This window comes from Eubalaena glacialis, chromosome 16 (assembly GCF_028564815.1).
Source record: "Eubalaena glacialis isolate mEubGla1 chromosome 16, mEubGla1.1.hap2.+ XY, whole genome shotgun sequence".
Lineage (NCBI taxonomy): Eukaryota > Metazoa > Chordata > Mammalia > Artiodactyla > Balaenidae > Eubalaena > Eubalaena glacialis.
Genome location: NC_083731.1, coordinates 70,988,571 through 71,012,859, shown reverse-complemented (window position 1 = coordinate 71,012,859; position 24,289 = coordinate 70,988,571). Strand labels below are relative to the sequence as shown.

The 24,289-nt window shown below is 40.8% G+C and overlaps 1 long non-coding RNA gene across 1 annotated transcript in view; it reads left to right on the top strand.

Moving 5' to 3' along the window:
- LOC133076310 (uncharacterized) overlaps positions 1 to 23,686 on the top strand; it is a 76,909-nt gene extending 53,223 nt beyond the window's left edge. Inside the window, exon 3 of the long non-coding RNA XR_009697522.1 lies at positions 23,609 to 23,686. This is a non-coding gene — a long non-coding RNA (uncharacterized LOC133076310). The remainder of the gene's footprint in view (positions 1 to 23,608) is intronic.
- Positions 23,687 to 24,289: the final 603 nt, after the last annotated feature.

The following is a 24,289-nucleotide window of genomic DNA, read 5'->3' as shown; positions in this document are numbered from 1 at the left end:
TGATTCCTCCAGCTCCATTTTTCGTTCTCAAGATTGCTTTGGCTATTCAGGGTCCTTTGTGGTTCCATACAAATTGTGAAATTTTTTGTTCTAGTTCTGTGAAAAATGTCAGTGGTAATTTGATAGGGATTGCATTGAATCTGTAGATTGCTTTGGGTAGTATAGTCATTTTCACAGTGTTGATTCTTCCAATCCAAGAACATGGTATATCTCTCCATCTGTTTGTATCATCTTTAATTGCTTTCATCAGTATCTTATAGTTTTCTGCATACAGGTCTTTTGTCTCCTTAGGTAGGTTTATTCCTAGGTATTTTATTCTTTTTGGTGCAATGGTAAATGGTAGTGTTTCCTTAATTTCTCTTTCAAATTTTTCATCATTAGTGTATAGGAATGCAAGAGAGTTCTGTGTTTTAATTTTGTATCCTGCTACTTTACCAAATTCATTGATTAGCTCTAGTAGTTTTCTGGTAGCATCTTTAGGATTCTCTATGTATAGTATCATGTCATATGCAAACAGGGACAGCTTTACTTCTTCTTTTCTGATTTGGATTCCTTTTATTTCTTTTTCTTCTCTGATTGCTGTGGCTAAAACTTCCAAAACTATGTTGAATAATAGTGGTGAGAGTGGACAACCTTGTCTTGTTCCTGATCTTAGAGGAAATGGTTTCAGTTTTTCACCATTGAGAACAATGTTGTCTGTGGGTTTGTCATATATGGCCTTTATTATGTTAAGATAAGTTCCCTGTATGCCTACTTTCTGGAGGGTTTTTATCATAAATGGGTTTTGCACCTTTTTTGACTGCTTGTTCTATCAACTAATGAAAGAGGTGTTAAAATCTCCAATGATGATTGTGGACTTATCTATTTCTTCTTTTAGTTCTGTCAACTTTGCTTAATATATATTGAAACTTTGCTACATTTTTTACAAATTACTTATACATTTTAAATTCTTAAGTGTATTACAAATTTAGGACTGTTTTATCTTACTGTTAATTGACACTTTTTTCATTATGAAATGTCTCTTTTAATCTCTAGAAATATTTCTTCCTTTGATGTCTCTGTTGCCTGATATTAACATAGCTACACTAATTTTCTTTTGGTTAGTGTTTGCATTACGTATTTTTTTCTATTCTTTCTTTCTTTAAAACTTTATGTCCTACATTTAAGTTGAGTCTCTTGTAAATGGCATAGGGATTTTGCTTTTTCATCCAAAAGGAATTTTTGTCTTTTAATTGGAGTAATATGGAGTAAAAATCTACTAACATTTAATGCAATTATTGAAATGTTTATATCTACTATCTTGTTGTTTCTATATCTTTTCTTTATTCCTTTGTTTCTCCTTTCTTCTCTGTTTTTGGGGGAGGAGTCAAGTATTTTCTATTATTCTGTTTTTTCCTCCTATTTTAGCTTACTGGTTATTTGCTTTTAGATACTCTGTATTATTTTATGTTCCTTCTAAAAGGGAGGCAGTTAGTGCAGGCAAATCATCTTAATCCTGTCAAGGGTTAGTTTATTAGCTTTGGTCTCTTTTGGTTTTGCCTTCATTACCAGGCTGAAGTCTTTCTGAGGTCTCAATCAGAAGTTTGAGTGTTGCTATTTCACTTTGGTGTGCCTTGTACTCCCACGTGTATCTCATTAATACCACACTGCTGCAAAAACTTTGCACAGTGCATCAGCCTCCCAGCTGCTGCTTTCTGTTGGTTTTCTTGCAGTCTCTGCTGTGCTTGCTCAGCTTAAGAGCTGGCAAACATCTCAAGGAGAGATTGCATATAGCCTTCTGGGTTCACTTCTCTGACATTTCCTTCTCTCTGGGATTATATCACTTGAGTCCCAGCCACTTTGGCAGCTTTGAACTCCAATCTGGCTCCTTAGCCCAATAGAGTAATAGAGTAGCTGCCCTGTACTCTGTTCCCTGCCCTGTGAATTCGGCCAGGGTGAATATGGAGCTCACCTTGATGTGCTTACCTTCTCTTAGGGATAAACTGTGTTGGTCACTCTCCAAATTCCTTCAAATGATGTGTTATGTACTTTGTCCAGCTATTAGCAATTTTCACTTGGTTCAATATAAGCTACTACGTTATGGCTCCAAAGTTTTCCTTTTTTTTTTTTTGCCGCACCCCCGTGGCATGAGGGATCTTAGTTCCCTGACCAGGGATCAAACCCCTGCCCCCTGCAGTGGAAGTGCAGAGTCCTAACCACTGGACTGCAAGGGAAGTCCCAGAAGTTTTCCTTTTTTAAATACAAATATCGAATTATAATGCTGTACACCTGAAACTAACAAATGTTATATGTCAATTATATATCAATTAAAAATAAATAAATAAAATAAAGATATCATCTAAAATTTTTTCCTCTTTTACATTTTGCACACTCTATATTATAAATAAAAAACCTAAAAGAGCCCAAGAGACTGAAATAAGGAAATTACAAAAGCATAAAAATTGAGTTATTGGACTTCCCTAGTGGCGCAGTGGTTAAGAATCCGCCAGCCAATGCAGGGGACACGGGTTCGAGCCCTGGTCCAGGAAGATCCCATATGATGCGGAGCAACTAAGCCCGTGTGCCACGACTACTGAACCTGCGCTCTAGAGCCCACGAGCCACAACTACTGAGGCCGCATGCCACAACTACTGAGCTCACGTGCCACAACTACTGAAGCCACGCGCCTAGAGCCCGTGCTCCACAACAAGAGAAGCCACCGCAATAAGTCCATGCACCGCAATGAAGAGTAGCCTCCGCTCGCCGCAAGTAGAGAAAGCCGGCGCACAGCAACGAAGACCCAACGCAGCCAAAAATAAATAAATAAATAAATTTATTAAAAAAAATTTGAGTTATAGATCACAGAACTCTAGTCCTAAACTAAGACCATCCTCAGTCTTCTGCACTCAGCATTCTGTCTGGATCAAATGTTCTTCCCGTCTCATCTTCAGTTTGGTTCTTTGGTGAAAACTGTACTCAGACTGAGAAAGCCAATGTTTGGTCTCTGAACTTCTGTATAAAAATTATCTGATCCTGGACAAACCTCTTCCTTTTACCACTTTGGGTTTGTCATTAGTCAAGGAGGATCACCATTAATGTCTGCCTGCCTTAAGTCTTTTCAGGAACAAGCAGGACAAGTGCTTGCCCTGTCTTCCTAACAGAGCTGGTGTGAGATCAGCTTAGCTGAGAAGGCAGGGGTCACAAAGGTGCCATCCCCGTAGAGATGTGGGTGCTTTAACAATTTCCTAGCTCTTGGACAGTTTCTTCTCATGCTCTATTTTTCTTTTCTTCCCTTAATTGGAGCTGTAAAGTAGACACAAATATGATTGCTGTTTCCTCCCCCATCTGGGAAAAGCCAGATGTCAGTCATGTAGTGGAGCTGAATTGTGCTGGCTCACAAGAGCAAACTGTTTGTGTCTTGTCCCAATTCTTTATTCAGTGTTGGGAATATTTATACCACAGAAATTGGCAAACACTACAAATAAGTGTTTGTTTGTTTGTTTTTTTCCTGGGGAGTCATTTGTTAAAACCTTTACCAGCACATGGGGTAGTACCATGCCCCAAGACAAAGGCATGCCCGAAGAAGAACAAGCTTGGTCTTTATTTCTCTGTTGGGATTCTGCTCATATTTTTAAAAAATTGAGATGAAATTCACAAAGCATAAAATTCACCATCCTACTCATCCTTTTTGAAGTTCATTCAAGCTCATGGGTTATCGCCTCTTTATTTATTCTTCATTATAATATTTTATTTTTGTGACAGTAATACATTTACATGGTTCAAAATTCACAAGGCACAAAAGAATATCCAGTGAAAAGTCTCCCTCCCACTTCTGTCCCCCAGCCATCCCATTTCCTTTCCCTAGAGAACACCAATGTTAACGAATTTTTTGGTATACTTTTTGAAAATTATTAAATAAATAAAAAGTTCTTAGACTGTATAAACTCTCTGTCTCTCTGCTCTGACCTCGTTTTTCTTCATTTAACAAAATATCTTGAAGATGGTTCCATCCCAGTACATACAGAACTTCCTTATTCTCTTTTATAGTTGCATGTAATCCATTTACACATAAACAGTTGTTGTGCATTACTTTGAGCATATCTACTTCTGCATTTGTGTGGATATATCTGTAGGACTAATTCCTACAAGTAGAATTGCTTGTCAAAAGTTACATATATTTGGAATTTGGACGACATTGTTAAATTGACTTTTGTTGAGACAGTACTAATTTACACTCTCATAAGCAATGGGTAAGATGCTTGTGTCCTCACAGCCCTGCCCACAAACTGTGTCAACAAACTTTTTGTTCTTTGTAAGTCTGATAGGGAAAAAAAATGATCTATCAGGGTAATTTAAATTTCCTTTCTTTTTATTATGATTGAGGTTGAGCATCTTTTTATATGTTTATGTGTTATTTCTGTATCCTATTTTTTTCTGTTGGGTTTTGTTACTCTTCTTATTAAATTTTAGATGTTCTTTTTGAAACAGACTCAGTTATAGAGAACAAACTAGTGGTTATTACCAGTGGGGAGAGGGGAGGGGGAGGGTCAAGATAGGGGTGGAGGTTAAGAAGTACAAACTACTATGTATGAAATAAATAAATTACAGGGATATATTGTACAGCACAGGGAATATAGCCAATATTTTATAATAACTATAAATGGAGTACAACCTTTAAAAATTGTGAATCACTGTGTTGGACACCTGAAACTTACATAATATTGTAAATCAACTCTACCTTAATAAAAAAAAATTAGGAGTTGTTTTTATCTGAAGGAAATTACCCTTTTGTGATAAAAGTTGCAAACACTTTTTCCCAGTTTGTCATATGTCTTTTGTCTTTGTTTCTGGTGGTTTTTCTCATGTATTTTTAAAAGTTTATTTTATATACTTGAATCTACCAGTTTTATATAGTCGAATCTTATATGGCTTCTTGGTTTTATGTAATACTTCCTCACTCCCAAAACTATTAAAAAACCATTAAAAAAGTTAACCCATTTTTTTCTAGTACTTTTATATTTTCATATATATATTTAAATCTTTGCTTCATAAGGGTTTTATTCTATTTTTTTCCATGTGGCTATACGGTTGCCTCAATATTATGTATTGGATAATACATCTTTCCCTCCACTGTTTTGAAATTCCATCTTTAGACATTAACTTATAGAAGAGAAACTAGAAGGATTGGTACCTGCCATTTAGACAAAAGAGAGCTCTTCCTGTCTTTGGGAAGTGACAGTAGAGGCATACACCTACCTGCTTGTAACAGTAGGTTTCTATGTTTGCTCTAATTTCCTATTACGAATTCTGTGTGTGGCAAGGATGGGACAGGGGACACCAGAGTTCTTAGGACAGGTGGGAAACTGAGTTCACAATTTGCTGATTTTGCTGTTCCTATTGTTCTTCTTTTAGGGAGGGGGGGAAGTCATAGAAATGAGAGGAGTAATTGAACGCAGAACTAAGCTTCTTTCTGGGCCTCTGCTTTCAACCACTTGGTTACTTCCTCCCTTTATCAAGAAGTTCCTTGTCTATTTCTTGGGTAGCATCGATTTTGCTATGAACTATAACCACACAGAACAAAAACAGGAATGGTGACTCATAGATTTTGTAATGCATATCAGAGAAAGTAAAGTTCCTGCTCATAAAATAAAACATTTTGACCACTGTTTTGGAGAACGTAGAATTTTTCTCTTAACCAAAGCTAACCTTGGCTTAGAATCTGTAGATAGTGGAACGCTTCAACGGTCGTTGTTTATCAGGTCAGAAGAAGAAAAAAAAAAGAGGAACTGGGCTTCCCTGGTGGCGCAGTGGTTAAGAATCTGCCTGCCAATGCAGGGGACACGGGTTTGAGCCCTGGTCCGGGAAGACCCCACATGCTGCGGAGCAACTGAGCCCGTGCGCCACAACTACTGAGCCTGCTCTCCAGAGCCCGCGAGCCACAACTACTGAGCCCGCGGGCCACAACTACTGAAGCCCGTGCGCCTAGAGCCCGTGCTCCGCAACAAGAGAAGCCACCGCAGTGAGAAGCCCGCACACCGCAACAAAGAGTAGCCCCTGCTCGCCTCAACTAGAAGAAAGCCCGTGCACAGCAACGAAGACCCAACTCAGCCAAAAATAAATAAATAAAATAAATAAATTTTTAAAAAACATGTTAAAAAAAAAAAAAAAGAGGAACTGCAGATAGCTGACAGAGTGACTGGAGGTTGTGGCTATGTCACATGCTGGTCTCTGGAAATGGTGTAGGACCAGCAGAACCAGCAAAGAGCCTTGTTGTCTGGGAAGGTGAGCAGCCTAGGCAGTTTGTTCATTCTGCATTGCACTTTATCCTCAGAATGGAGTGCTAAGCTGCTGACTGGAGCTGGGAGGTGTGACAGGCAGTCTATTGGATTTGGCATCCCTACATAGGGGAGAAGAGGGTTAGGAAAATAAAAGTAAGGTAATCCTCCAAAGTACTCCTAAACACTTAAAGAACCTGGAATGACCTGCCCCTTCTTCTACCATGTACTCTGTCTACATGGCCCTGTAGTAGCTTCTTTACCCTTTGTGGGGTCCTTGGTGTTAATTTCAATTTGATTTCACCTGCATGCATTGAGGTGGAGAAAAGGAGGCCAACAGGGAGGAGAGGCACATTGTGTTGTCCCAACCCTATAGAATGACTCTGGGCTCCAAGTACGTCTCCACCCAAGGGAAATCTTAGGTAGGGTATAAGTAGTGAGCAAACTGTGGGACCTCTGGCTGCTGCTTCCTCCCGGTAGATTGCTGACCAGAACTGACTTTAGCATAATAGAAGCTTGTTCTTTGAAAAACTGGGAGGTAGGGGAATCTTGTCCTTAGTCTTATTTTTTTCAACCCCCAACTTACCCCTTACTGCCCTTTCATACTCTCTAGGTTGTCCTGCAGTCGCCAGCTATGAAAGAGTCGCCAGCATATACAAGAGTCTGTCTCATATACAAGGTCTGTCTCATGACCTTCAGAGTAAAGGAATCATGATTCCTTTACTCTGAAGGTCATGAGACAGAGGTAAGGGCCTTTTTTCTTGTCATAGCCACTGGCCCATCAAGTAGGAAAGGCCAAGACAGTAAAATAACTACATCCCCAAGTGAAATATTAAACCTATGTGATGTAAAGAAAGTACAAAACAAGTAAGTACGTATAACACAAACACAAATTGCATTCCTAATACATTTGCCTGTTGAGGAGGAGAAGACAGGAATTGTACCAGTAGAGAAAGTAGGGAGAAAAGAAAGAGACAGGATATGAGAGGGGCCATGGATTCAGTGCAGGAAAGTGACAGTGTTGACTCTTGTATATGCTCCCCTTTGAAGTGTCAACATTTTAAAAACAACTATTTCCAGTTTTCATTGCTTTCATCCTTAATTATAAAGGGTCAGTTCCTTTTTTTCTTTTCTTTTTTTCTTTTTAATATTTCTTTCTTTATTTAGGCTGCGCCAGGTCTTAATTGTGGCATGCATGCGGGATCTAGTTCCCCGACCAGGGATCGAACCTGGGCCCCCTGCTTTGGGAGCCTGGAGTCTTACCCACTGGGCCACCAGGGAAGTCCTGAGGGACAGTTCTGATTGAGGCAACCAAATCATCATCCACAGTGGAAATCATTTTCTAACCTGCAAAAGTAGGTCAGCTACGTACTTTGAACTAAAGTTAATTACCCCAAGGTTCTATCAGAAGCCAGCTGTTAGGGGCTAAATATTTGTGTCCTCCCACCCCCACCCTGACAAATCCGTATGTTGTAGGTCAAGCTACAACAGTGTGATGTTATTTGGAGGTAGGGACTTTGGGAGATCATTAGGTTTAGATGAGGTCATGAGGGAGGACCCTCATGATGGGATAAGTGTCTTTATAAGAAGAGGAAGAGAGAGAGATCTTGCTCTCTCCATGTGCACAAACAAACAAAGCCATATGAGGACACAGCAAGAAGGTGACATCTACAAGCCAAGAAACATTCTCACCAGAAAATGTTGGCACCTGGATCTTGGACTTCGACCTTCCAGAACTGTGAGCAATAAATGTCTGTTGTTTAAGTCACTCAGTCTCTGGTATTTTGTTATAGCCTGAGATGACTAAGAACCAGAGGACTGAAGACAGGCTAAAGGTCATGGTCATAGTAGGGTGGGGGGGATGGAGTATGCGTGTGTGCGTGTGTGTGTGCATGTGTGTGTGTGTGCCAGGAGTCTGCATTTAAAAGTCATCTCAAAAAAAAAAATTGCAGAGGAAGGAAAACTCCCAAACTCGTTCTGTGAGGCCACCGTCACCCTGATACCGAAACCAGACAAAGATACTACAAAGAAAGAAAATTACAGACCAATATCACTGATGAATATAGATGCAAAAATCCTCAACAAAATACTAGCAAACAGAATCCAACAACACAGTAAAAGGATCATACACCATGACCAAGTGGGATTTATCCCAGGGATGCAAGGATTCTTCAGTATACGCAAATCAATCAATGTGATACACCATATTAACAAACTGAAGAATAAAAACCATATGATCATCTCAATAGATGCAGAAAAAAAAAAATTAAAGTCATCTCAAAGATTCTGATTCCAACGAGAATCACTGGCTGGCCTCATATAAAGTATCTGCATTTTGATATAGGTCTCTTAAATGCCAGGTTGCCTACAACACACAAAGGAATGAGTCACTAATGGTGGAATTTCAGGTGCTGCTACAAGTAAAGATTTGTTTCCCTGGGGAGAGGAAAGAATTTTCCAGTCTTTGTCAAAGAAAAAAAAAATTTTTTTTTTTAAGTTTTCAACTGTGCCATAGGTCAGAGATGTTCTTCCTATAAGAGACCTTTTCTGGACCTTTTTTTGTCAAAATATTTTCCCCTTATTTCTCATCTCCTTTCTGACCTTGTACACATGCTAAGTGGTGCTTATTAAGTAGCTCTTGCTGGGAAAGGGAGAGGTTGTGTGTGTGTGGGGGGCACCCTCTCTTTAGCTATCATCAGCTAATCTGGCTCTGCTTCTGCAGGATGACAGGGAGAGTCCCACCCACTGTGACTGACACCCTGTTAAAGCACTTAATTGCTGTCCCCCTGAAGCATCTCCTAGCATAAGCACAAATGTGGTACATCCCCCCTTCCTCCCATTCCAACTGATAACTAATGAAGCTGGTGGTGATGGTGTTGGGTTTGGGGGGTGGGGTTGATACTGAGGGTGAAGGTGGAGAGTGAGTCACTTTCTACTCATTTTCTAGAACCTTCCACAGCAGAGTACCATTATAGAGCTGGCTAATGTAGGCTCTTAATAGTCAGTGAAGCCAGTGCCAATTTCATCCCTAAGAACATTGTTGGTTTGGGGGGCAATGGTTTGCATTTAATGAAAACAATAATTTTCCACAGCCTCTAGAAAACACAGCTTGGCTCTATTGTGGTGGAAGGGGCTTACTTTCTTCCATACCAGCCCAGGGAAGTTTTCAAAGCTCAGAAACTTTCCTAACTATCTGTGGATTAGTAACTACAGATAGAAATTTCTTCGGCAGCTGGTTGAGGAGCGATGCGAGGGTAGCCAGCACTCGGAAGATTCTTGCCTCGTAAAGCAGGAGGAACTGATATTCTGTAACCGCTTTTGTAATACCAGGGGGGAAACCGATTACCCTCCAGGTAGAAGCACTGCAGCTTGTTTGTTCTGGATTGTCATGCCTGCTTCCTTCTCAGCCCTTGCCTTGTGTCAGCTGCAGTCCCATCTCTCTCCGTTTCAATTCCAGAAACGCGATTTCCCTGAAATGACTCTTCTCTGACAACCTGGGCACCGCTGGCTGCCTCTGGCCACACCTTGCTTAGAAGGCAAATAAGCAACTTTCATTTGGGCTCCCAAGTGGAAATAACAGATAGTCATCAAGAACAGAAGGCTCTTGCCTGGGCTTGCTCAGAAAATCCCCTTTGCCGAGCAGGGTGCAGCTGTCTCTCCAGCTCCCTGGTTATGCATCCCTTGTCAAAATATCAGGAAGTTTAATTCTGTCAGATATTAACCCTTGTCCTGAGGCCTCAGTTAGGAATAGAGATGAGAATGGAAGGTAAAAGAAAAGAAGAGAGAAAGAGAAAGCACGTGTAGAAAGCAAACAAAGCGAGAGACACCAAGTAAAGGAGAATCTGATGCGGGGAGGGGAGAGAATGTTAGACGACCAGGCAGTTCAGCAGGACTCAGGGGGCTTCAATGGCACTACCTGCTCCGAGCATGCGCACCAGCTGTCTCATCACTGTGGCTCTTATTTCTTGTCATAGAAAAAATACAATTACCAAGTGAAAAAAAGTCAGGTTAAAAACAACGTGTACAGTATCATCCCCCTTTTAAATATATGTTGGCATAAATATCTGGAAGGCTATAAATAAAAAGTTCAAGTGTTATCTTGGAATGGTAGGGTTCTAGATGAGTTTTAATTTTCTTTTTGCTTATCTGTATTTTCTAAAATGAATGCCTATTGTCTATAATAGAAAAGTTAAACGTATACTAAAAAGTGAAGGGAGAGGACAGATACAGAGGAAGAAAAATACGGAGGTGAGGGAAGGAGACAAAGTTTTTTGTCTGTGAGGTCTGTGATAATCCAGATATTTAATCAAGCTCTTCATTTCCCAGTATTGTCTGCTCTTTGCAACTCAGGGTAGCCATTTGACCACTAGTTACAGTTTCTTAAGGCCTCTAATTTTTAAATCTGTGGAGCTGTATTTCTTAACCAGAAGTGCACATGGGAATCATCAGGGAAACTTTTTCAAAATGTCTTTGCCAGGGTCCCATCCTCAGAAGTTCTGATTCAGAATGTCCAGGTAGGGGCCTGGATAAGAGTCTTTTGAAAAACCTTCCCAGGTGTTCTGATCCTCAACTCATCCTGGTTGAGAATTCCACTGTGTGCAAGATGATTCACTGGGATACTGAAGAAAAATATTAGAACTTCTAATTTTATTTATTTTCTATTGCACCATTTAAAAATCTCTAGTTGTTTATGTATTAATATTGTATATGATATTGTTACAGTAAGATGTGTATAATTTGCAAATAAATAAATTTGCATATTTGAGGGCATGTTAAAAATGTTTTTCTTATAAGAGTGTCAATCAAAGAATTTGGAGACAGCTGCTTCAGAGAATTCATTATGAGTGGGTAACTCAAGTATCCAATCAAATTGGAAATTCTCTTCCTGGCTGAGATAGAGAAATGTCACATGACTACCTATAACTCATTTTGACCTAACTTGTTTCCTTCTTAGAGGTGTATTGCTATTTACTGGTCTTGTGTCATTGTTTGTGGGTATATGATCTTCCCCAGGTAGGCTGCAGCTATCTCATTGATAAATACACATGCACATACATGCACCTACTACAGAGGTCAGCATTTGGGGATCTCTCAAAGCCCTAAAAAGGCTGATCATTATTTCATGGTTGCTACGTACTATACTCTTAATAGCTGCTTTGAAAAAGACTAGATTGTCTTAACTTGAAAAGCAAAACACCGAATAATAATTAGTAAGCAAATATTGGTTAAAAAATAAAACTATAGGAAAGTGTAAAGAGTGAGAAGTAAATCTTCCAGGTGAAGATGGAAAACTGAACAAGCACACATCTTCATTTTCTCTTTTCTGAAATCTCATGAAAATGATGGTAAATGAATTTTTTTTTAACATCTTTATTGGAGTATAATTGCTTTACAATGGTGTGTTAGCTTCTGCTTTATAACAAAGTGAATCAGCTATACATATACATATATCCCCATATCTCCTCCCTCTTGCATCTCCCTCCCACCCTCCCTATCCCATTCCTCTAGGTGGTCACAAAGCACCAAGCTGATCTCCCTGCGCTATGTGGCTGCTTCCCACTAGCTAGCTATTTTACATTTGGTAGTCTACATATGTCCATGCCACTCCCTTACTTCGTCCCAGCTTACCCTTCCCCCTCCTCGTGTCCTCAAGTCCATTCTCTATGTCTGTGTCTTTATTCCTGTCCTGCCCCTAGGTTCTTCAGAACCACTTTTTTTTTTTTTTAGATTCCATATATATGTGTTAGCATATGGTATTTGTTTTTCTCTTTCTGACTTACTTCACTCTGTATGACAGACTCTAGGTCCTTCCAACTCACTACAAATAACTCAATTTTGTTTCTTTTTATGGCTCAGTAATATTCCACTGTATATATGTGCCACATCTTCTTTATCCATTCATCTGTCAGTGGACACTTAGGTGGCTTCCATGTCCTGGCTGTTGTAAATAGAGCTGCAATGAACATTGTGGTACATGACTCTTTCTGAATTATGGTTTTCTCAGGGTATATGCCCACTAGTGGGATTGCTGGGTCGTATGGTAGTTCTATTTTTAGTTTTTTAAGGAACCTCCATACTGTTCTCCATAGTGGCTGTATCAGTTTACATTCCCACCAATAGTGCAAGAGGGTTCCCTTTTCTCCACACCCTTTCCAGCATTTATTGTTTGTAGATTTTTTGATGATGGCCACTCTGACTGGTATGAGGTGATACCTCATTATAGTTTTGATTTGCAATTCTCTAATGATGAGTGATGTTGAGCATCCTTTCATGTGTTTATTGGCAATCTGTATATCTTCTTTGGAGAAATGTCTATTTAGGTCTTCTGCCCATTTTTGAATTGGGTTGTTCGTTTTTTTGATATTGAGCTGCATGAGCTGCTTGTAAATTTTGGAGATTAATCCTTTGTCAGTTGCTTCATTTGCAAATATTTTCTCCATTCTGAGTGTTGCCTTTTTGTCTTGTTTATGTTTTCCTTTGTTGGGCAAAAGCTTTTAAGTTTCATTAGGTGCCATTGTTTATTTTTGGTTTTATTTCCATTTCTCTAGGAGGTTGGTCAAAAAGGATTTTTATGTGACTTGCGTCATAGAGTGTTCTGCCTGTGTTTTCCTCTAAGAGTTTTATAGTGACTAGCCTTACATTTAGGTCTTTAATCCATTCTGAGTTTATTTTTGTGTATGGTGTTAGGGACTGTTCTAATTTCATTCTTTTACATGTAGCTGTCCAGTTTTCCCAGCACCATGTATTGAAGAGGCTGTCTTCTCTCCATTGTATATTCTTACCTCCTTTATCAAAAATAAGGTGACCGTATGTGTGTGGGTTTTTCTCTGGGCTTTCTATCCTGTTCCATTGATCTATACTTCTGTTTTGGTGCCAGTACCATACTGCCTTGATTACTGTAGTTTTGTAGTATAGTCTGAAGTCCGGGAGCCTGATTCCTCCAGCTCCATTTTTCTTTCTCAAGATTGCTTTGGCTATTCAGGGTCTTTTCTGGTTCCATACAAATTGTGAAATTTTTTGTTCTAGTTCTGTGAAAAATGTCATTGGTAGTTTGATAGGGATTGCATTGAATCTGTAGATTGCTTTGGGTAGTATAGTCATTTTCACAATGTTGATACTTCCAGTCCAAGAACATGGTATATCTCTCCATCTGTTTGTATCATCTTTAACTGCTTTCTATAGTTTTCTGCATACAGGTCTTTTGTCTCCTTAGGTAGGTTTATTCCTAGGTATTTTATTCTTTTTGTTGCAATGGTAAATGGGAGTGTTTCCTTAATTTCTCTTTCAGATTTTTCATCATGAGTGTATAGGAATGCAAGAGATTTATGTGCATTAATTTTGTATCCTGCTACTTTACCAAATTCATTGATGAGCTCTAATAGTTTTCTGGTAGCATCTTTAGGATTCTGTATGTATAGTATCCTGTCATCTGCAAACAGTGGCAGCTTTACTTCTTCTTTTCCGATTTGGCTTCCTCTTATTTCTTTTCCTTCTCTGATTGCTGTGGGTAATACTTCCAAAACTATGTTGAATAATAGTGGTGAGAGTGGACAACCTTGTCTTGTTCCTGATCTTAGAGGAAATAGTTTCAGTTTTTCACCATTGAGAATGATGTTGGCTGTGGGTTTGTCATGTATGACCTTTATTATGTTGAGGTAGGTTCCCTCTATGCCTACTTTCTGGAGAGTTTTTGTCATAAATTGGTGTTGAATTTTGTCAAAAGCTTTTTCTACATCTATTGAGATTATCATGGTTTTTATTCTTCAGTTTGTTAATATGGTGTATCACATCGATTGATTTGCATATATTGAAGAATCCTTGCATTCCTGGGATAAACCCCACTTGATCATGGTGTATGATCCTTTTTAGGTGCTGTTGGATTCTGTTTGCTAGTATTTTGTTGAGGATTTTTGCATCTATGTTCATCAGTGATATTGGGCTGTAGTTTCCTTTCTTTGTGAATCTTTGTCTGGTTTTGGTATCAGGGTGATGATGGCCTCGTAGAATGAGTTTGGGAGTGTTCCTCCCTCTGCTGTATTTTGGAAGAATTTGAGAAGGATACGTATTAGCTCTTCTCTAAATGTTTGATAGAATTTGCCTGTGAAGCCATCTGGTCCTGGGCTTTTGTTTGTTGGAAGATTTTAATCACAGTCTCAATTTCAGTGCTTGTGATTGGTCTGTTTATAATTTATATTTCTTCCTGATTCTGTCTCAGGAGGTTTTGCTTTTCTAAGAGTGTGTCCATTTCTTCCAGGTTGTCCATTTTATTGGCATATAGTTGCTTATAGTAATCTCTCATGATCCTTTGTATTCCTGCAGTGTCAGTTGTTACTTCTCCTTTTTCATTTCTAATTCTATTGATTTGAGTCTTCTCCCTTTTTTTCTTGATGAGTCTGGCTAATGGTTCATCAATTTTGTTTATCTTCTCAAAGAAGAAGCTTTTAGTTTTATTGATCTTTGCTCTTGTTTCCTTCATTTCTTTTTCATTTATTTCTGATCTGATCTTTATGATTTCTTTCCTTCTGCTAACTTTGGGGTTTTTTTGTTCTTCTTTCTCTAATTGCTTTAGGTGTAAGATTAGGTTGTTTATTTGAGATGTTTCTTGTTTCTTGAGGTAGGACTGTATTGCTATAAACTTCCCTCTTAGAACTGCTTTTGCTGCATCCCATAGGTTTTGGGTCGTCGTGTTTTCATTGTCATTTGTTTCTAGGTATTTTTTGATTTCCTCTTTGATTTCTTCAGTGATCTCTTGGTTATTTAGTAGTGTAGTGTTTAGCCTCCATGTGTTTGTATTTTTTACAGATTTTTCCCTGTAATTGATATCTAGGCTCATAACGTTGTGGTCGGAAAAGATACTTGATACAATTTCAATTTTCTTAAATTTGCCAGGGCTTGATTTATGACCCAAGATATGATCTATCCTGGAGAATGTTCCATGAGCACTTGAGAAGAAAGTGTATTCTGTTGTTTTTGGATGGAATGTCCTATAAATATCAATTAAGTCCATCTAGTTCAATGTATCATTTAAAGCCTGTGTTTCCTTATTTATTTTCATTTTGGATAATCTCTCCATTGGTGAAAGTGGGGTGTTAAAATCCCCTACTATGATTGTGTTACTGTCAATTTCCCCTTTTATGGCTGTTAGCATTTGCCTTATGTATTGAGGTGCTCCTATGTTGGGTGTATAAATATTTACAATTGTTATATCTTCTTCTTGGATTGATCCGTTGATCATTATGTAGTGTCCTTTTTTGTCTCTTGTAATTTTCTTTATCTTAAAGTCTATTTTGTCTGATATGAATATTGCTACTCCAGCTTTCTTTTGATTTCCATTTGCATGGCATATCTTTTTCCATCCCCTCACTTTGTCTGTATGTGTCCCTAGGTCTGAAGTGGGTCTCTTGTAGACAACATATGTACGGGTCTTGTTTCTGTATCCATTCAGCCATTCTATGTCTTTTGGTTGGAGTATTTAATCCACTTACATTTAAGGTAGTTATCGGTATGTATGTCCCTATTACCATTTTCTTAATTGTTTCGGGTTTGTTATTGTAGGTCTTTTCCTTCTCTTGTGTTTCCTGCTTAGAGAAGTTCCTTCAACATTTGTTGTAAAGCTGGTTTGGTGGTGCTGACTTCTCTTAGCTTTTGCTTGTCTGTAAAGATTTTAATTTTCTCCGTCGAATCTGAATGAGATCCTTGCTGTGTAGAGTAATCTTGGTTTTTCCTTTTCATCACTTTAAATGTGTCCTGCCACTCCCCCTGGCTTGCAGAGTTTCTGCTGAAAGGTCAGCTGTTAACCTTATGGGGATTCCCTTGTATGTTATTTGTTGTTTTTCCCTTGCTGCTTTTAATATTTTTTCTATTTAATTTTTGATAGTTTGATTAATATGCGTCTTGGCATGTTTCTTCTTGGGTTTATCCTGTATGGGACTCTCTGTGCTTCCTGGAGTTGATTGACTACTTCCTTTCCCATATTAGGGAAGTTTTCAACTATAATCACTTCAAATATTTTCTCAGTCCCTTTCTTTTTCTCTTCTTCTTCTGGGACCCCTATAATTTGAATGTTGGTGCGTTTAATGTTGTCCCAGAGGTCTATGAGACTGTCCTCAATTTTTCTTTTCATTCTTTTTTCTTTATTCTTCTCTGCAGTAGTTATGTCCACTATTTTATCTTCCAGGTCACTTCTCCGTTCTTCTGCCTCAGTTATTCTGCTATTGATTCCTTCTAGAGAATTTTTAATTTCATTTATTGTGTTGTTCATCATTGTTTGTTTGCTCTTTAGTTCTTCTAGGCCCTTGTTAAACGTTTCTTGTATTTTCTCCATTCTATTTCCAAGATTTGGATCATCTTTGCTATCATTACTCTGAATTCTTTTTCAGGTAGACTGCCTATTTCCTCTTCATTTGTTTGGTCTTGTGGGTTTTTACTTTGCTCCTTCATCTGCTGTGTGTTTCTCTGTCTTCTTATTTTGCTTAACTTACTGTGTTTGGGGTCTCCTTTTCGCAGGCTGCAGGTTCGTAGTTCCTGTTGTTTTAGGTGTCTGCCCCCAGTGGCTAAGGTTGGTTCAGTGGGTTGTGTAGGCTTCCTGGTGGAGCGGACTGGTGCCTGTGTTCTGGTGGATGAGGCTGGATCTTGTCTTTCTGGTGGACAGGACCGCGTCTGGTGGTGTGTTTTGGGGTGTCTGTGACCTTAGTATGATTTAGGCAGCCTCTCTGCTAATGGGTGGGGTTGTGTTCCTGTCTTGCTAGTTCTTTGGCATAGGGCGTCCAGCACTGTAGCTTGCTGGTTGTTGAGTGGAGCTGGGTCTTTGCACTGAGATGGAGATCTCTGGGAGAGCTTCCGCCGTTTGATATTACATGGAGCTGAGAGGTCTTTGGTGGACCAATGTCCTGAACTCAGCTCTCCCACATCAGAGGCACAGTCCTGACACCCGGCCAGAGCACGAAGACCCTGTCAGCCACACAGCTGTGGCGCAGGAGGGCTCCACCTCTCCTACTCCCCGAATCCTCCTCCTCCTCCTCCCCTCCTCTTTGTCTCTCCTTCAGTCTCTGCCGGGTGCTCATGGTGCTGGCCACGTGACCATGCCCACGCTGTAACGGCGGCCGCCTCCTGCCTTGCGCCCTCCCCGCGCTCCACCTCTAATAACCCCACGGCTCCTGCGCCTAGAATGCTGGTGTGCAGGCGCCCTCTGGGGCTGAATTTTTTTAAAGGGAAGAAATAATAGCATCAAAAAATTTTTTAACTCCTCATAGCAACAAAATTTCAAAAGCTGGAAAGTAAGAACTGTGGCCAATGACAGAGCAGACAGAGGAAAACTGAATCCAAAGCCAGCAGTGGAAAAATTTGAGAAACCAACCAGAATTCCCCAAAGGCTCAGGAATAGGCTGCACCAGATACCTCTGGAAAAGAGGCTGGGGCATGCTAAAACCAGAAGCAGTGGTTCAAAGTTCATTTAGGAAGCAGTTAGACTCCTAGATCTCCTCCCCTCTCTGCACAGCCTGGCCAGTGCCCCTTTCCCCACTGCAGAGAGACTAGAACAGAGGTCTGTAGAGTGGAGGACACCAGGCAGAGTTGAGGACTGCGTGCTGTAGCAAAAACAGAGGGGTTAAATGAAAAGATGGAGACCCACGGCTCTTTCCCCACTGTGCTCCCGCAATGCCTGCAGCCAGAATTGTATCCTTCGGGCATGAGCCTGGAAGAGTCCTCTCTGGGGAATTTGGTCTCCCCAAGAGGAAAAACTTAAAGGTACTGACGTGGGCATTCTCCAACCAAACAGTCCAGCCAGAACATGCAGCGGAGCCTCTGGTCAAAAAGCCCCTACAGGTTCAGGCTTTCCACTCAGCTTTTCAGCTCCCCATTCTTAAATAGGAGCAGACAATCCACATTTACCAGAGATTGAGGAAACCTCTTACATGAAATACAAAGACCAAAATGAATAGAAAAAGGCAACTTGGAGAAAAGAGAGACCGTGCAGGTTGAAGAAAACGTCAAATATCCTCTAATTAATATCCTCAGGGCTAAGATTAGAAATTAGAAATAGGGTAATATAAATAAAAATTCAATAAATAAAGAAAATAAAGAAGAGTAAATTTCCCTACAATTAGAGCAAAAGAAAAAGAAATGGACAAATGAAAGATAAGAAAAATGAGAATTCAGAACAGGAGATCTAATATACGAGAACAGATATCCAAAAAGTGAGAACAGAGAAACCAGAAGAGAGGAAGTCAGTAAAGACATAATTCAAAAATATTTCCTGAAACAGAAGAGCATGCATTTCTAGAATGAAAGGGCCACCAAATGCCCACACAAGGATTGAAAATAGACTCACACCAAAGTACACCAATGTGAAATCTCAAAACAATGAGGACAAAGAAAAGATGCCACAAGCTTCCAAAGAAGAGGAAAAAATATGTCCTATATAAAGGATGATGCATCAGAACCGGTTCATACTCCTCAGCAGCAACCCTGAAGGACAGATGGCAACAGTCTTCAAAGTTTTCAAAGAAAATGATTTCCAATTTAGAATTCTATATGTACCCAACCCAAACTATCTATCAAGTGTCAAGATAGATTAAAAACATTTCAGACATACAAATTCTCAAAAATTCATATCTTGTGCCCCTGCCTCAGGAATTCTCCAGAACAAATGTCAAAACATGAAGCGAATAAAGGAAGAGGGCACAGAATTTACCCAAGGGGGAAGAATCCCTGGGATGCCGGAGAAGGGAGGGCCCAAGATGACAGCTGTCTCTCAGGTCCAGGCTGCAGCATTTTAAGAGGCTTTGGGAAAGACTTTTTGGGAGACTGGTGAAATTATTAGAATACCTGAAGATTCGGAATGCCTTGAGACCAGACATAGACAAATGGCAAATATAAATACATTGAAAGGGAATTCCCTGGCAGTCCAGTGGTTAGGACTCAGGGCTTTCACTGCCGTGGGCCTGGGTTCCATCCCTGGTCAGGGAACTAAGATCCCGCCAGCCTTGTGGCACAGCCAAAAAAAATAAAAATAAAAATAAATAAATACATACATACATACACAATGAAGCAAAGAAAAAGCAAAACAATTACTAGTTCCAGGAACAAAAAAAGGTGTGCAGGAAAGGAAGAGATATCATAATTTACTATACTTCAGCCATGAATAGTGTCTATAGCCACAGTAACGCACACACTGAATATTCACCTAACCGGGATCACAGCATAAATGCATCGGCAGGGGGGCGGATGGGGAAGCAGGAACATGTATGGTGGGGGGAACCGGGGGGAAGACACCAAATCCTTATCTTCTATGGTGGGGACAACTCAGATAATGGCCAACATTGAAAGAGCAAGGAAGAGTATTTCAAACATGTTAATTTAGAGACCTGGTGGTGGACTTCCCTGGTGGCGCAGTGGTTAAGAATCTGCCTGCCAATGCAGGAGACACGGGTTTGAGCCCTGGTCCGGGAAGATCCCACGTGCCTCAGAGCAACTAAGCCCGTGCGCCACAACTGCTGAGCCTGCGCTCTAGAGCCTGCGAGCCACAACTACTGAACCCGCGTGCCACAACTACTGAAGCCCGTGCGCCTAGAGCCCGTGCTCTGCAACAAGAGAAGCCCCGACTCCCTGCAACTAGAGAAAGCCCACACGCAACCAAATAAATAAATAGATAAATAAATTTATAGAGACATGGGGGTGGATGCCAGAAGAATCATCTAGAATAAGTGAAAGGGTGGAAAATGGTGAGGAGGAGCTAGGGGATTTCTGTTTTTCACAGCAAGCCTTGTAGAACTATATGACATTTTAGATTATACACATGTATAACTCTGGGGGGAAAAAATAGAAAATCAAAAATGTACCTATTAATACTTTCTTCAGGAAAAATTAAATCTCCTTTCCTCACAGAGACCCTCACTGCTCCTTATGAATCCTTCTAAAAATACTCTGTGGCTGCACACCTATGATTGCAGTAGTGAATATGTGATCCACCATGATCTCTAGTCAGGACTCTTGAAGCTGAGACATCTGGGCCACTTTCATTTTTTGAGGCTCCCAATACATTAAGAAGGGAAAAGTTGCAAAAAATTGGGATTAGAAAACTGTGGTGAACTTTACATTAAGAAATGAACACCTTTATCGCATACCAAAATGATGTAGGAATTCTAAATTTCAGGATCCATGTGAATGTGAGGCCCAAGCCAGGTGGCCTTCCTGCACACCCTCCCAGCACCCCCATCTCTGTGATCAGCCTTACTGCAGGATCCTTCTCTGATTTTACAGTCTGCTCCCACCCTGCCTGTTATTGTGCTATTTCCTTCCCTTCTACAGAATGTGTATTATTCTGTTTGCCTTCATTGAACTTCATTCCTAGCAACTCCTCCAGCATTTCCTCACCCTGCTGTCACCTGTCCTTTGAATCAATATGCTCTCCATCTTAACAACCCTCATTAATTAATTAATGCCCTCCTCTGCCTGCTTTCCATTTTGGTACCACATTCACATTTAATGAGCTCACCATTTCATTATTCAGGTCATTGATGAAACGTTACATCACCAGGCTTAGTCTCTGTGGACACCACATTGTTATGCTCTCCAAGGTTAATAATAATCCACTGTATGCATTCTCTAGGCATGTGGCAACTCCTAATTATGGGGTTTAGAATTTAAATTTTAGACCAGTGGTTTGCAGACCTGGCTGCCTACTTAGAGACACAGAGGGAGATTTTTAAAATATGGATCCTGGATCTTCCAACAATCCTATCATACTATGTTAAAAACTTGGCCCAATAAATGAGCCGGGTTGTCTTAGATATAGAATCTTCTTTGTCTCTTCAAAGAAAAGAAAAGGAAAATACCAGAGATGGTTGCAGGGCCTTGCAATCCAAAGAAGTGACAGGCTGTCAGATTTTAAGTTCTAGTTTTCCTTTTCTTGCATTCTAAAGAAAAAAAAAATTAAGAACTTGGTGATGGGTATTGTATTAGTTTCATATTCTTGCTGTAAAAAAAAATTCTGTGTTGTTTAAAGCCCAGATTTAGTGGCTCAAAACAAGAGAAATTTATTATCTTACAATTGTGGAGGTCAAAGTCTGACCCAGGTCTCCCTGGGCTAACATCAAGGAGTCAGCCATGCTGTGATCCTTTCTGGCTCTGTTTTTTACCTTTTCCAGCTTCTAGAGGCCACCCACATTCTGTAGCTTGTGGCCCCATTTCTCCAGCAATGCGGAGTCCTTCTCACACAGTTATCTCTCTGGCTCTCTCCTACCTCCCTCTTCCATTTTTAAGAACTCTTGTGATTACATCGGGCCGCCCCCCCCCACCCCCCGCCCCAGATAATCAGGATAATCTCCCCATTTCAAGGTCAGCTGATTAACAACCATCTATCTGTGCCATATAACCTGACACATCCACAGTTTCAGGGAGTAGGACTTGGACATCATTGGGGGTGGAGGCATTGTTCTGCTTACCACAGGGCACATTCAGTTTTCTCCTAATAATTTTTAGGTAACAAAGGCGTCTTGTATTAGAGGCCTTCTCCAGGGGCTGAGGGACCTACTGTGACCAGGGCCTGCCTCCACGTTGGGCTGCACAGCGGCTGCCCGCCCTCGGTTCTGGAGACCATCTTATTAGGCCAGTAGCCAACCTCTCCCCGACCTCATTGATCACTGCATTCAGTGTAAGCTGGAAATCTGTCCCCTGGGCACTGGCTGAGGGGTGGCCTGGGACAGGAACAACAAGATCGTCTCTGTGTTAACCTCCATGTGCTCAATCTCCATGGCTGCACAAAAGGTTCTAAGCCACAAGCTCCCATCTGGAGACCCCGAGCCTTCCTGTGTTTCCTGTTGACTCAGAAGCTCAAGCGGTGGGACCCAGGGATCTGTGTTTTTAACACTCCCAGTTTAATTCTGTGTATAGTCAGGTTTGGGAAATTCTGGTTTAGACTATATTTTTTAGTTTAATGAATATATGGTAATGATTAAACTTTAAACCTTGGCACTGCCCTCGTGGCACAGTGGTTGAGAATCCACCTGCCAATGCAAGGGACATGGGTTCGATCCCTGGTCCAGGGGGATCCCACATGCCGTGGAGCGACTGAGCCCATGTGCTGCAACTACTGAGCCTGCGCTCTAGAGCCCGCAAGCCACAACTACTGAGCCCGCGTGCCGCAATTGCTGGAGCCTGCACGCCTGGAGCCCGTGCTCCTCAGCGGGAGAGGCCACCGCAGTGAGAGGCCCGCGCACCGCGGCGAGGAGTAGCCCCAGCTCGCCGCAACTAGAGAAAGCCCGTGCACAGCAACGAAGACCCAGAGCAGCCAAAAATAAATAAATAAATAAACATTAAAAAAAAATTTAAACCTTGCTAAATTAAGATGTATTAGTAGCATCTATTTCTTTTTTGGAAATGTCAGATCTATATCTATATATCTATATCTATAGCTATATATCTATATGTCTATATCTATATCTATATCTATATCTGTATCTATATCTGTCTGATAGAAGGAGACCAGATTAAAAGGATGTTCTATTTAAGAAAATCAATGGATTAAAACCAGACTTTCAAAAATAGCAACAACAATAATAATTAGGAGGTAATAATTCACATTACAAAAAGCATTCACTGTATCATTTCCTTTAAACAACAAATCCCCCTAGGTCTCTTTAAGTATCAGTCAACTGACAAACTTTCTGTTTATATATTGCTTTTCAGGACTTGAGTCCTGAAGGAGTTGGGCTTGCAGTTTGTAGGATGTGATTGGTCTGTAGGATCTGTCGCCCAAGTCTTCCTCCTGCAGTGTCCCCGCTGCCAGTCTCCCACAGGTGTGCTCTGTCGGCTTGTTTCGATAGTTGGGCTCACCTGGCTCTACCTCTAGGCTCAGCCCTGTGCTCATCTCTGGATGAATCCTGAGGTCACAGGCATTTCAGGATCCCCAGCTCAGCACTGAAAACAAGCATCAACTTGCCCTGAGGTCCTCCCTTCTGATAATTGGGCTCTCCATTTTCTTCCCCAAGTCTACGGTTTGAGCTTCACTTGGGGTCTCTGCCTTCCTTGGAGCTTTCTTACCTCTCCCCTCAATGGCAGGCTCTGAGGACATTTAACTTGAAACCTTAACCATGTGCAGACCCTGAGCTTGTCCCTGACCGGACAGGCCCAGACTCACCCACCGGCGGCGTGGGAGCGGCGGCCATGATGGCCAGGCCATTCTAGTACCCTCACTACTCACTGTAGACTCTCGGTGACGCCCTCACGTCGCTCTGAGTGCATAGCCTGTGCTGGACTTGCTTCATTTGGGCTCTGTTTGCAGCCTTGTGCTCACCCTGGTCTGCTGGTCTGGAGCCTTAATTCTCTGTTCGTTTTTGTGTTTCTTCTCTTTTGAGGATTAGACCCTATTCTCCATATCCTCTGCTGCTCATTGAGGTCCTGCTTCAAACCAAACAGACACTCTGGATCCATCTTACTGTGAGCAGTTCCCTTCTTCCCTCTGAGATGGGATGAGCCTCAGACTTCAGCACCCTCGGCTGCAGTTGTTTGCTCTGCTGTCCATGCCTCATGAGACCTGCCCTGAGACAGGTTAGCTTCCATCTGGCCTTGTGGTGTCCTGTTGTTGAATCCCAATTTTGCCTTGTAATAAATGTGAGACCCTGGACAGTTTGTTTAACTTGTTTGATCCTTGATAGATTTGATAGGTTACTTCCCATCTAAATGATCTGATCTACTTCATAAAGTAGTTGTGGAATAAGGTATGTGAAATGCCTTGTGGGTGGCATATGGCAGGACAATATGACTATTTCTTTTTTCTTACTTGTTCACTGGTGACTACTGGTCTGAGTGGCTCAGAGCCCCTCACATCTCATGGCCAAACAGGTCCAGAAATTCTTATCTGGATAACTTACCTCATCTGTACTTCCTCAGAAGTCAAGAAAGGCCTGAGCCACTTGCAATTTTTGAGGCTCTTAGTATATCAAATAAATGTTAAGAGAATGAAAAAACAAGACACACTGAGAAAAAATATTCGCAAAACACATATCTGATAAAGGACTTGTGTCAAAATTATACAA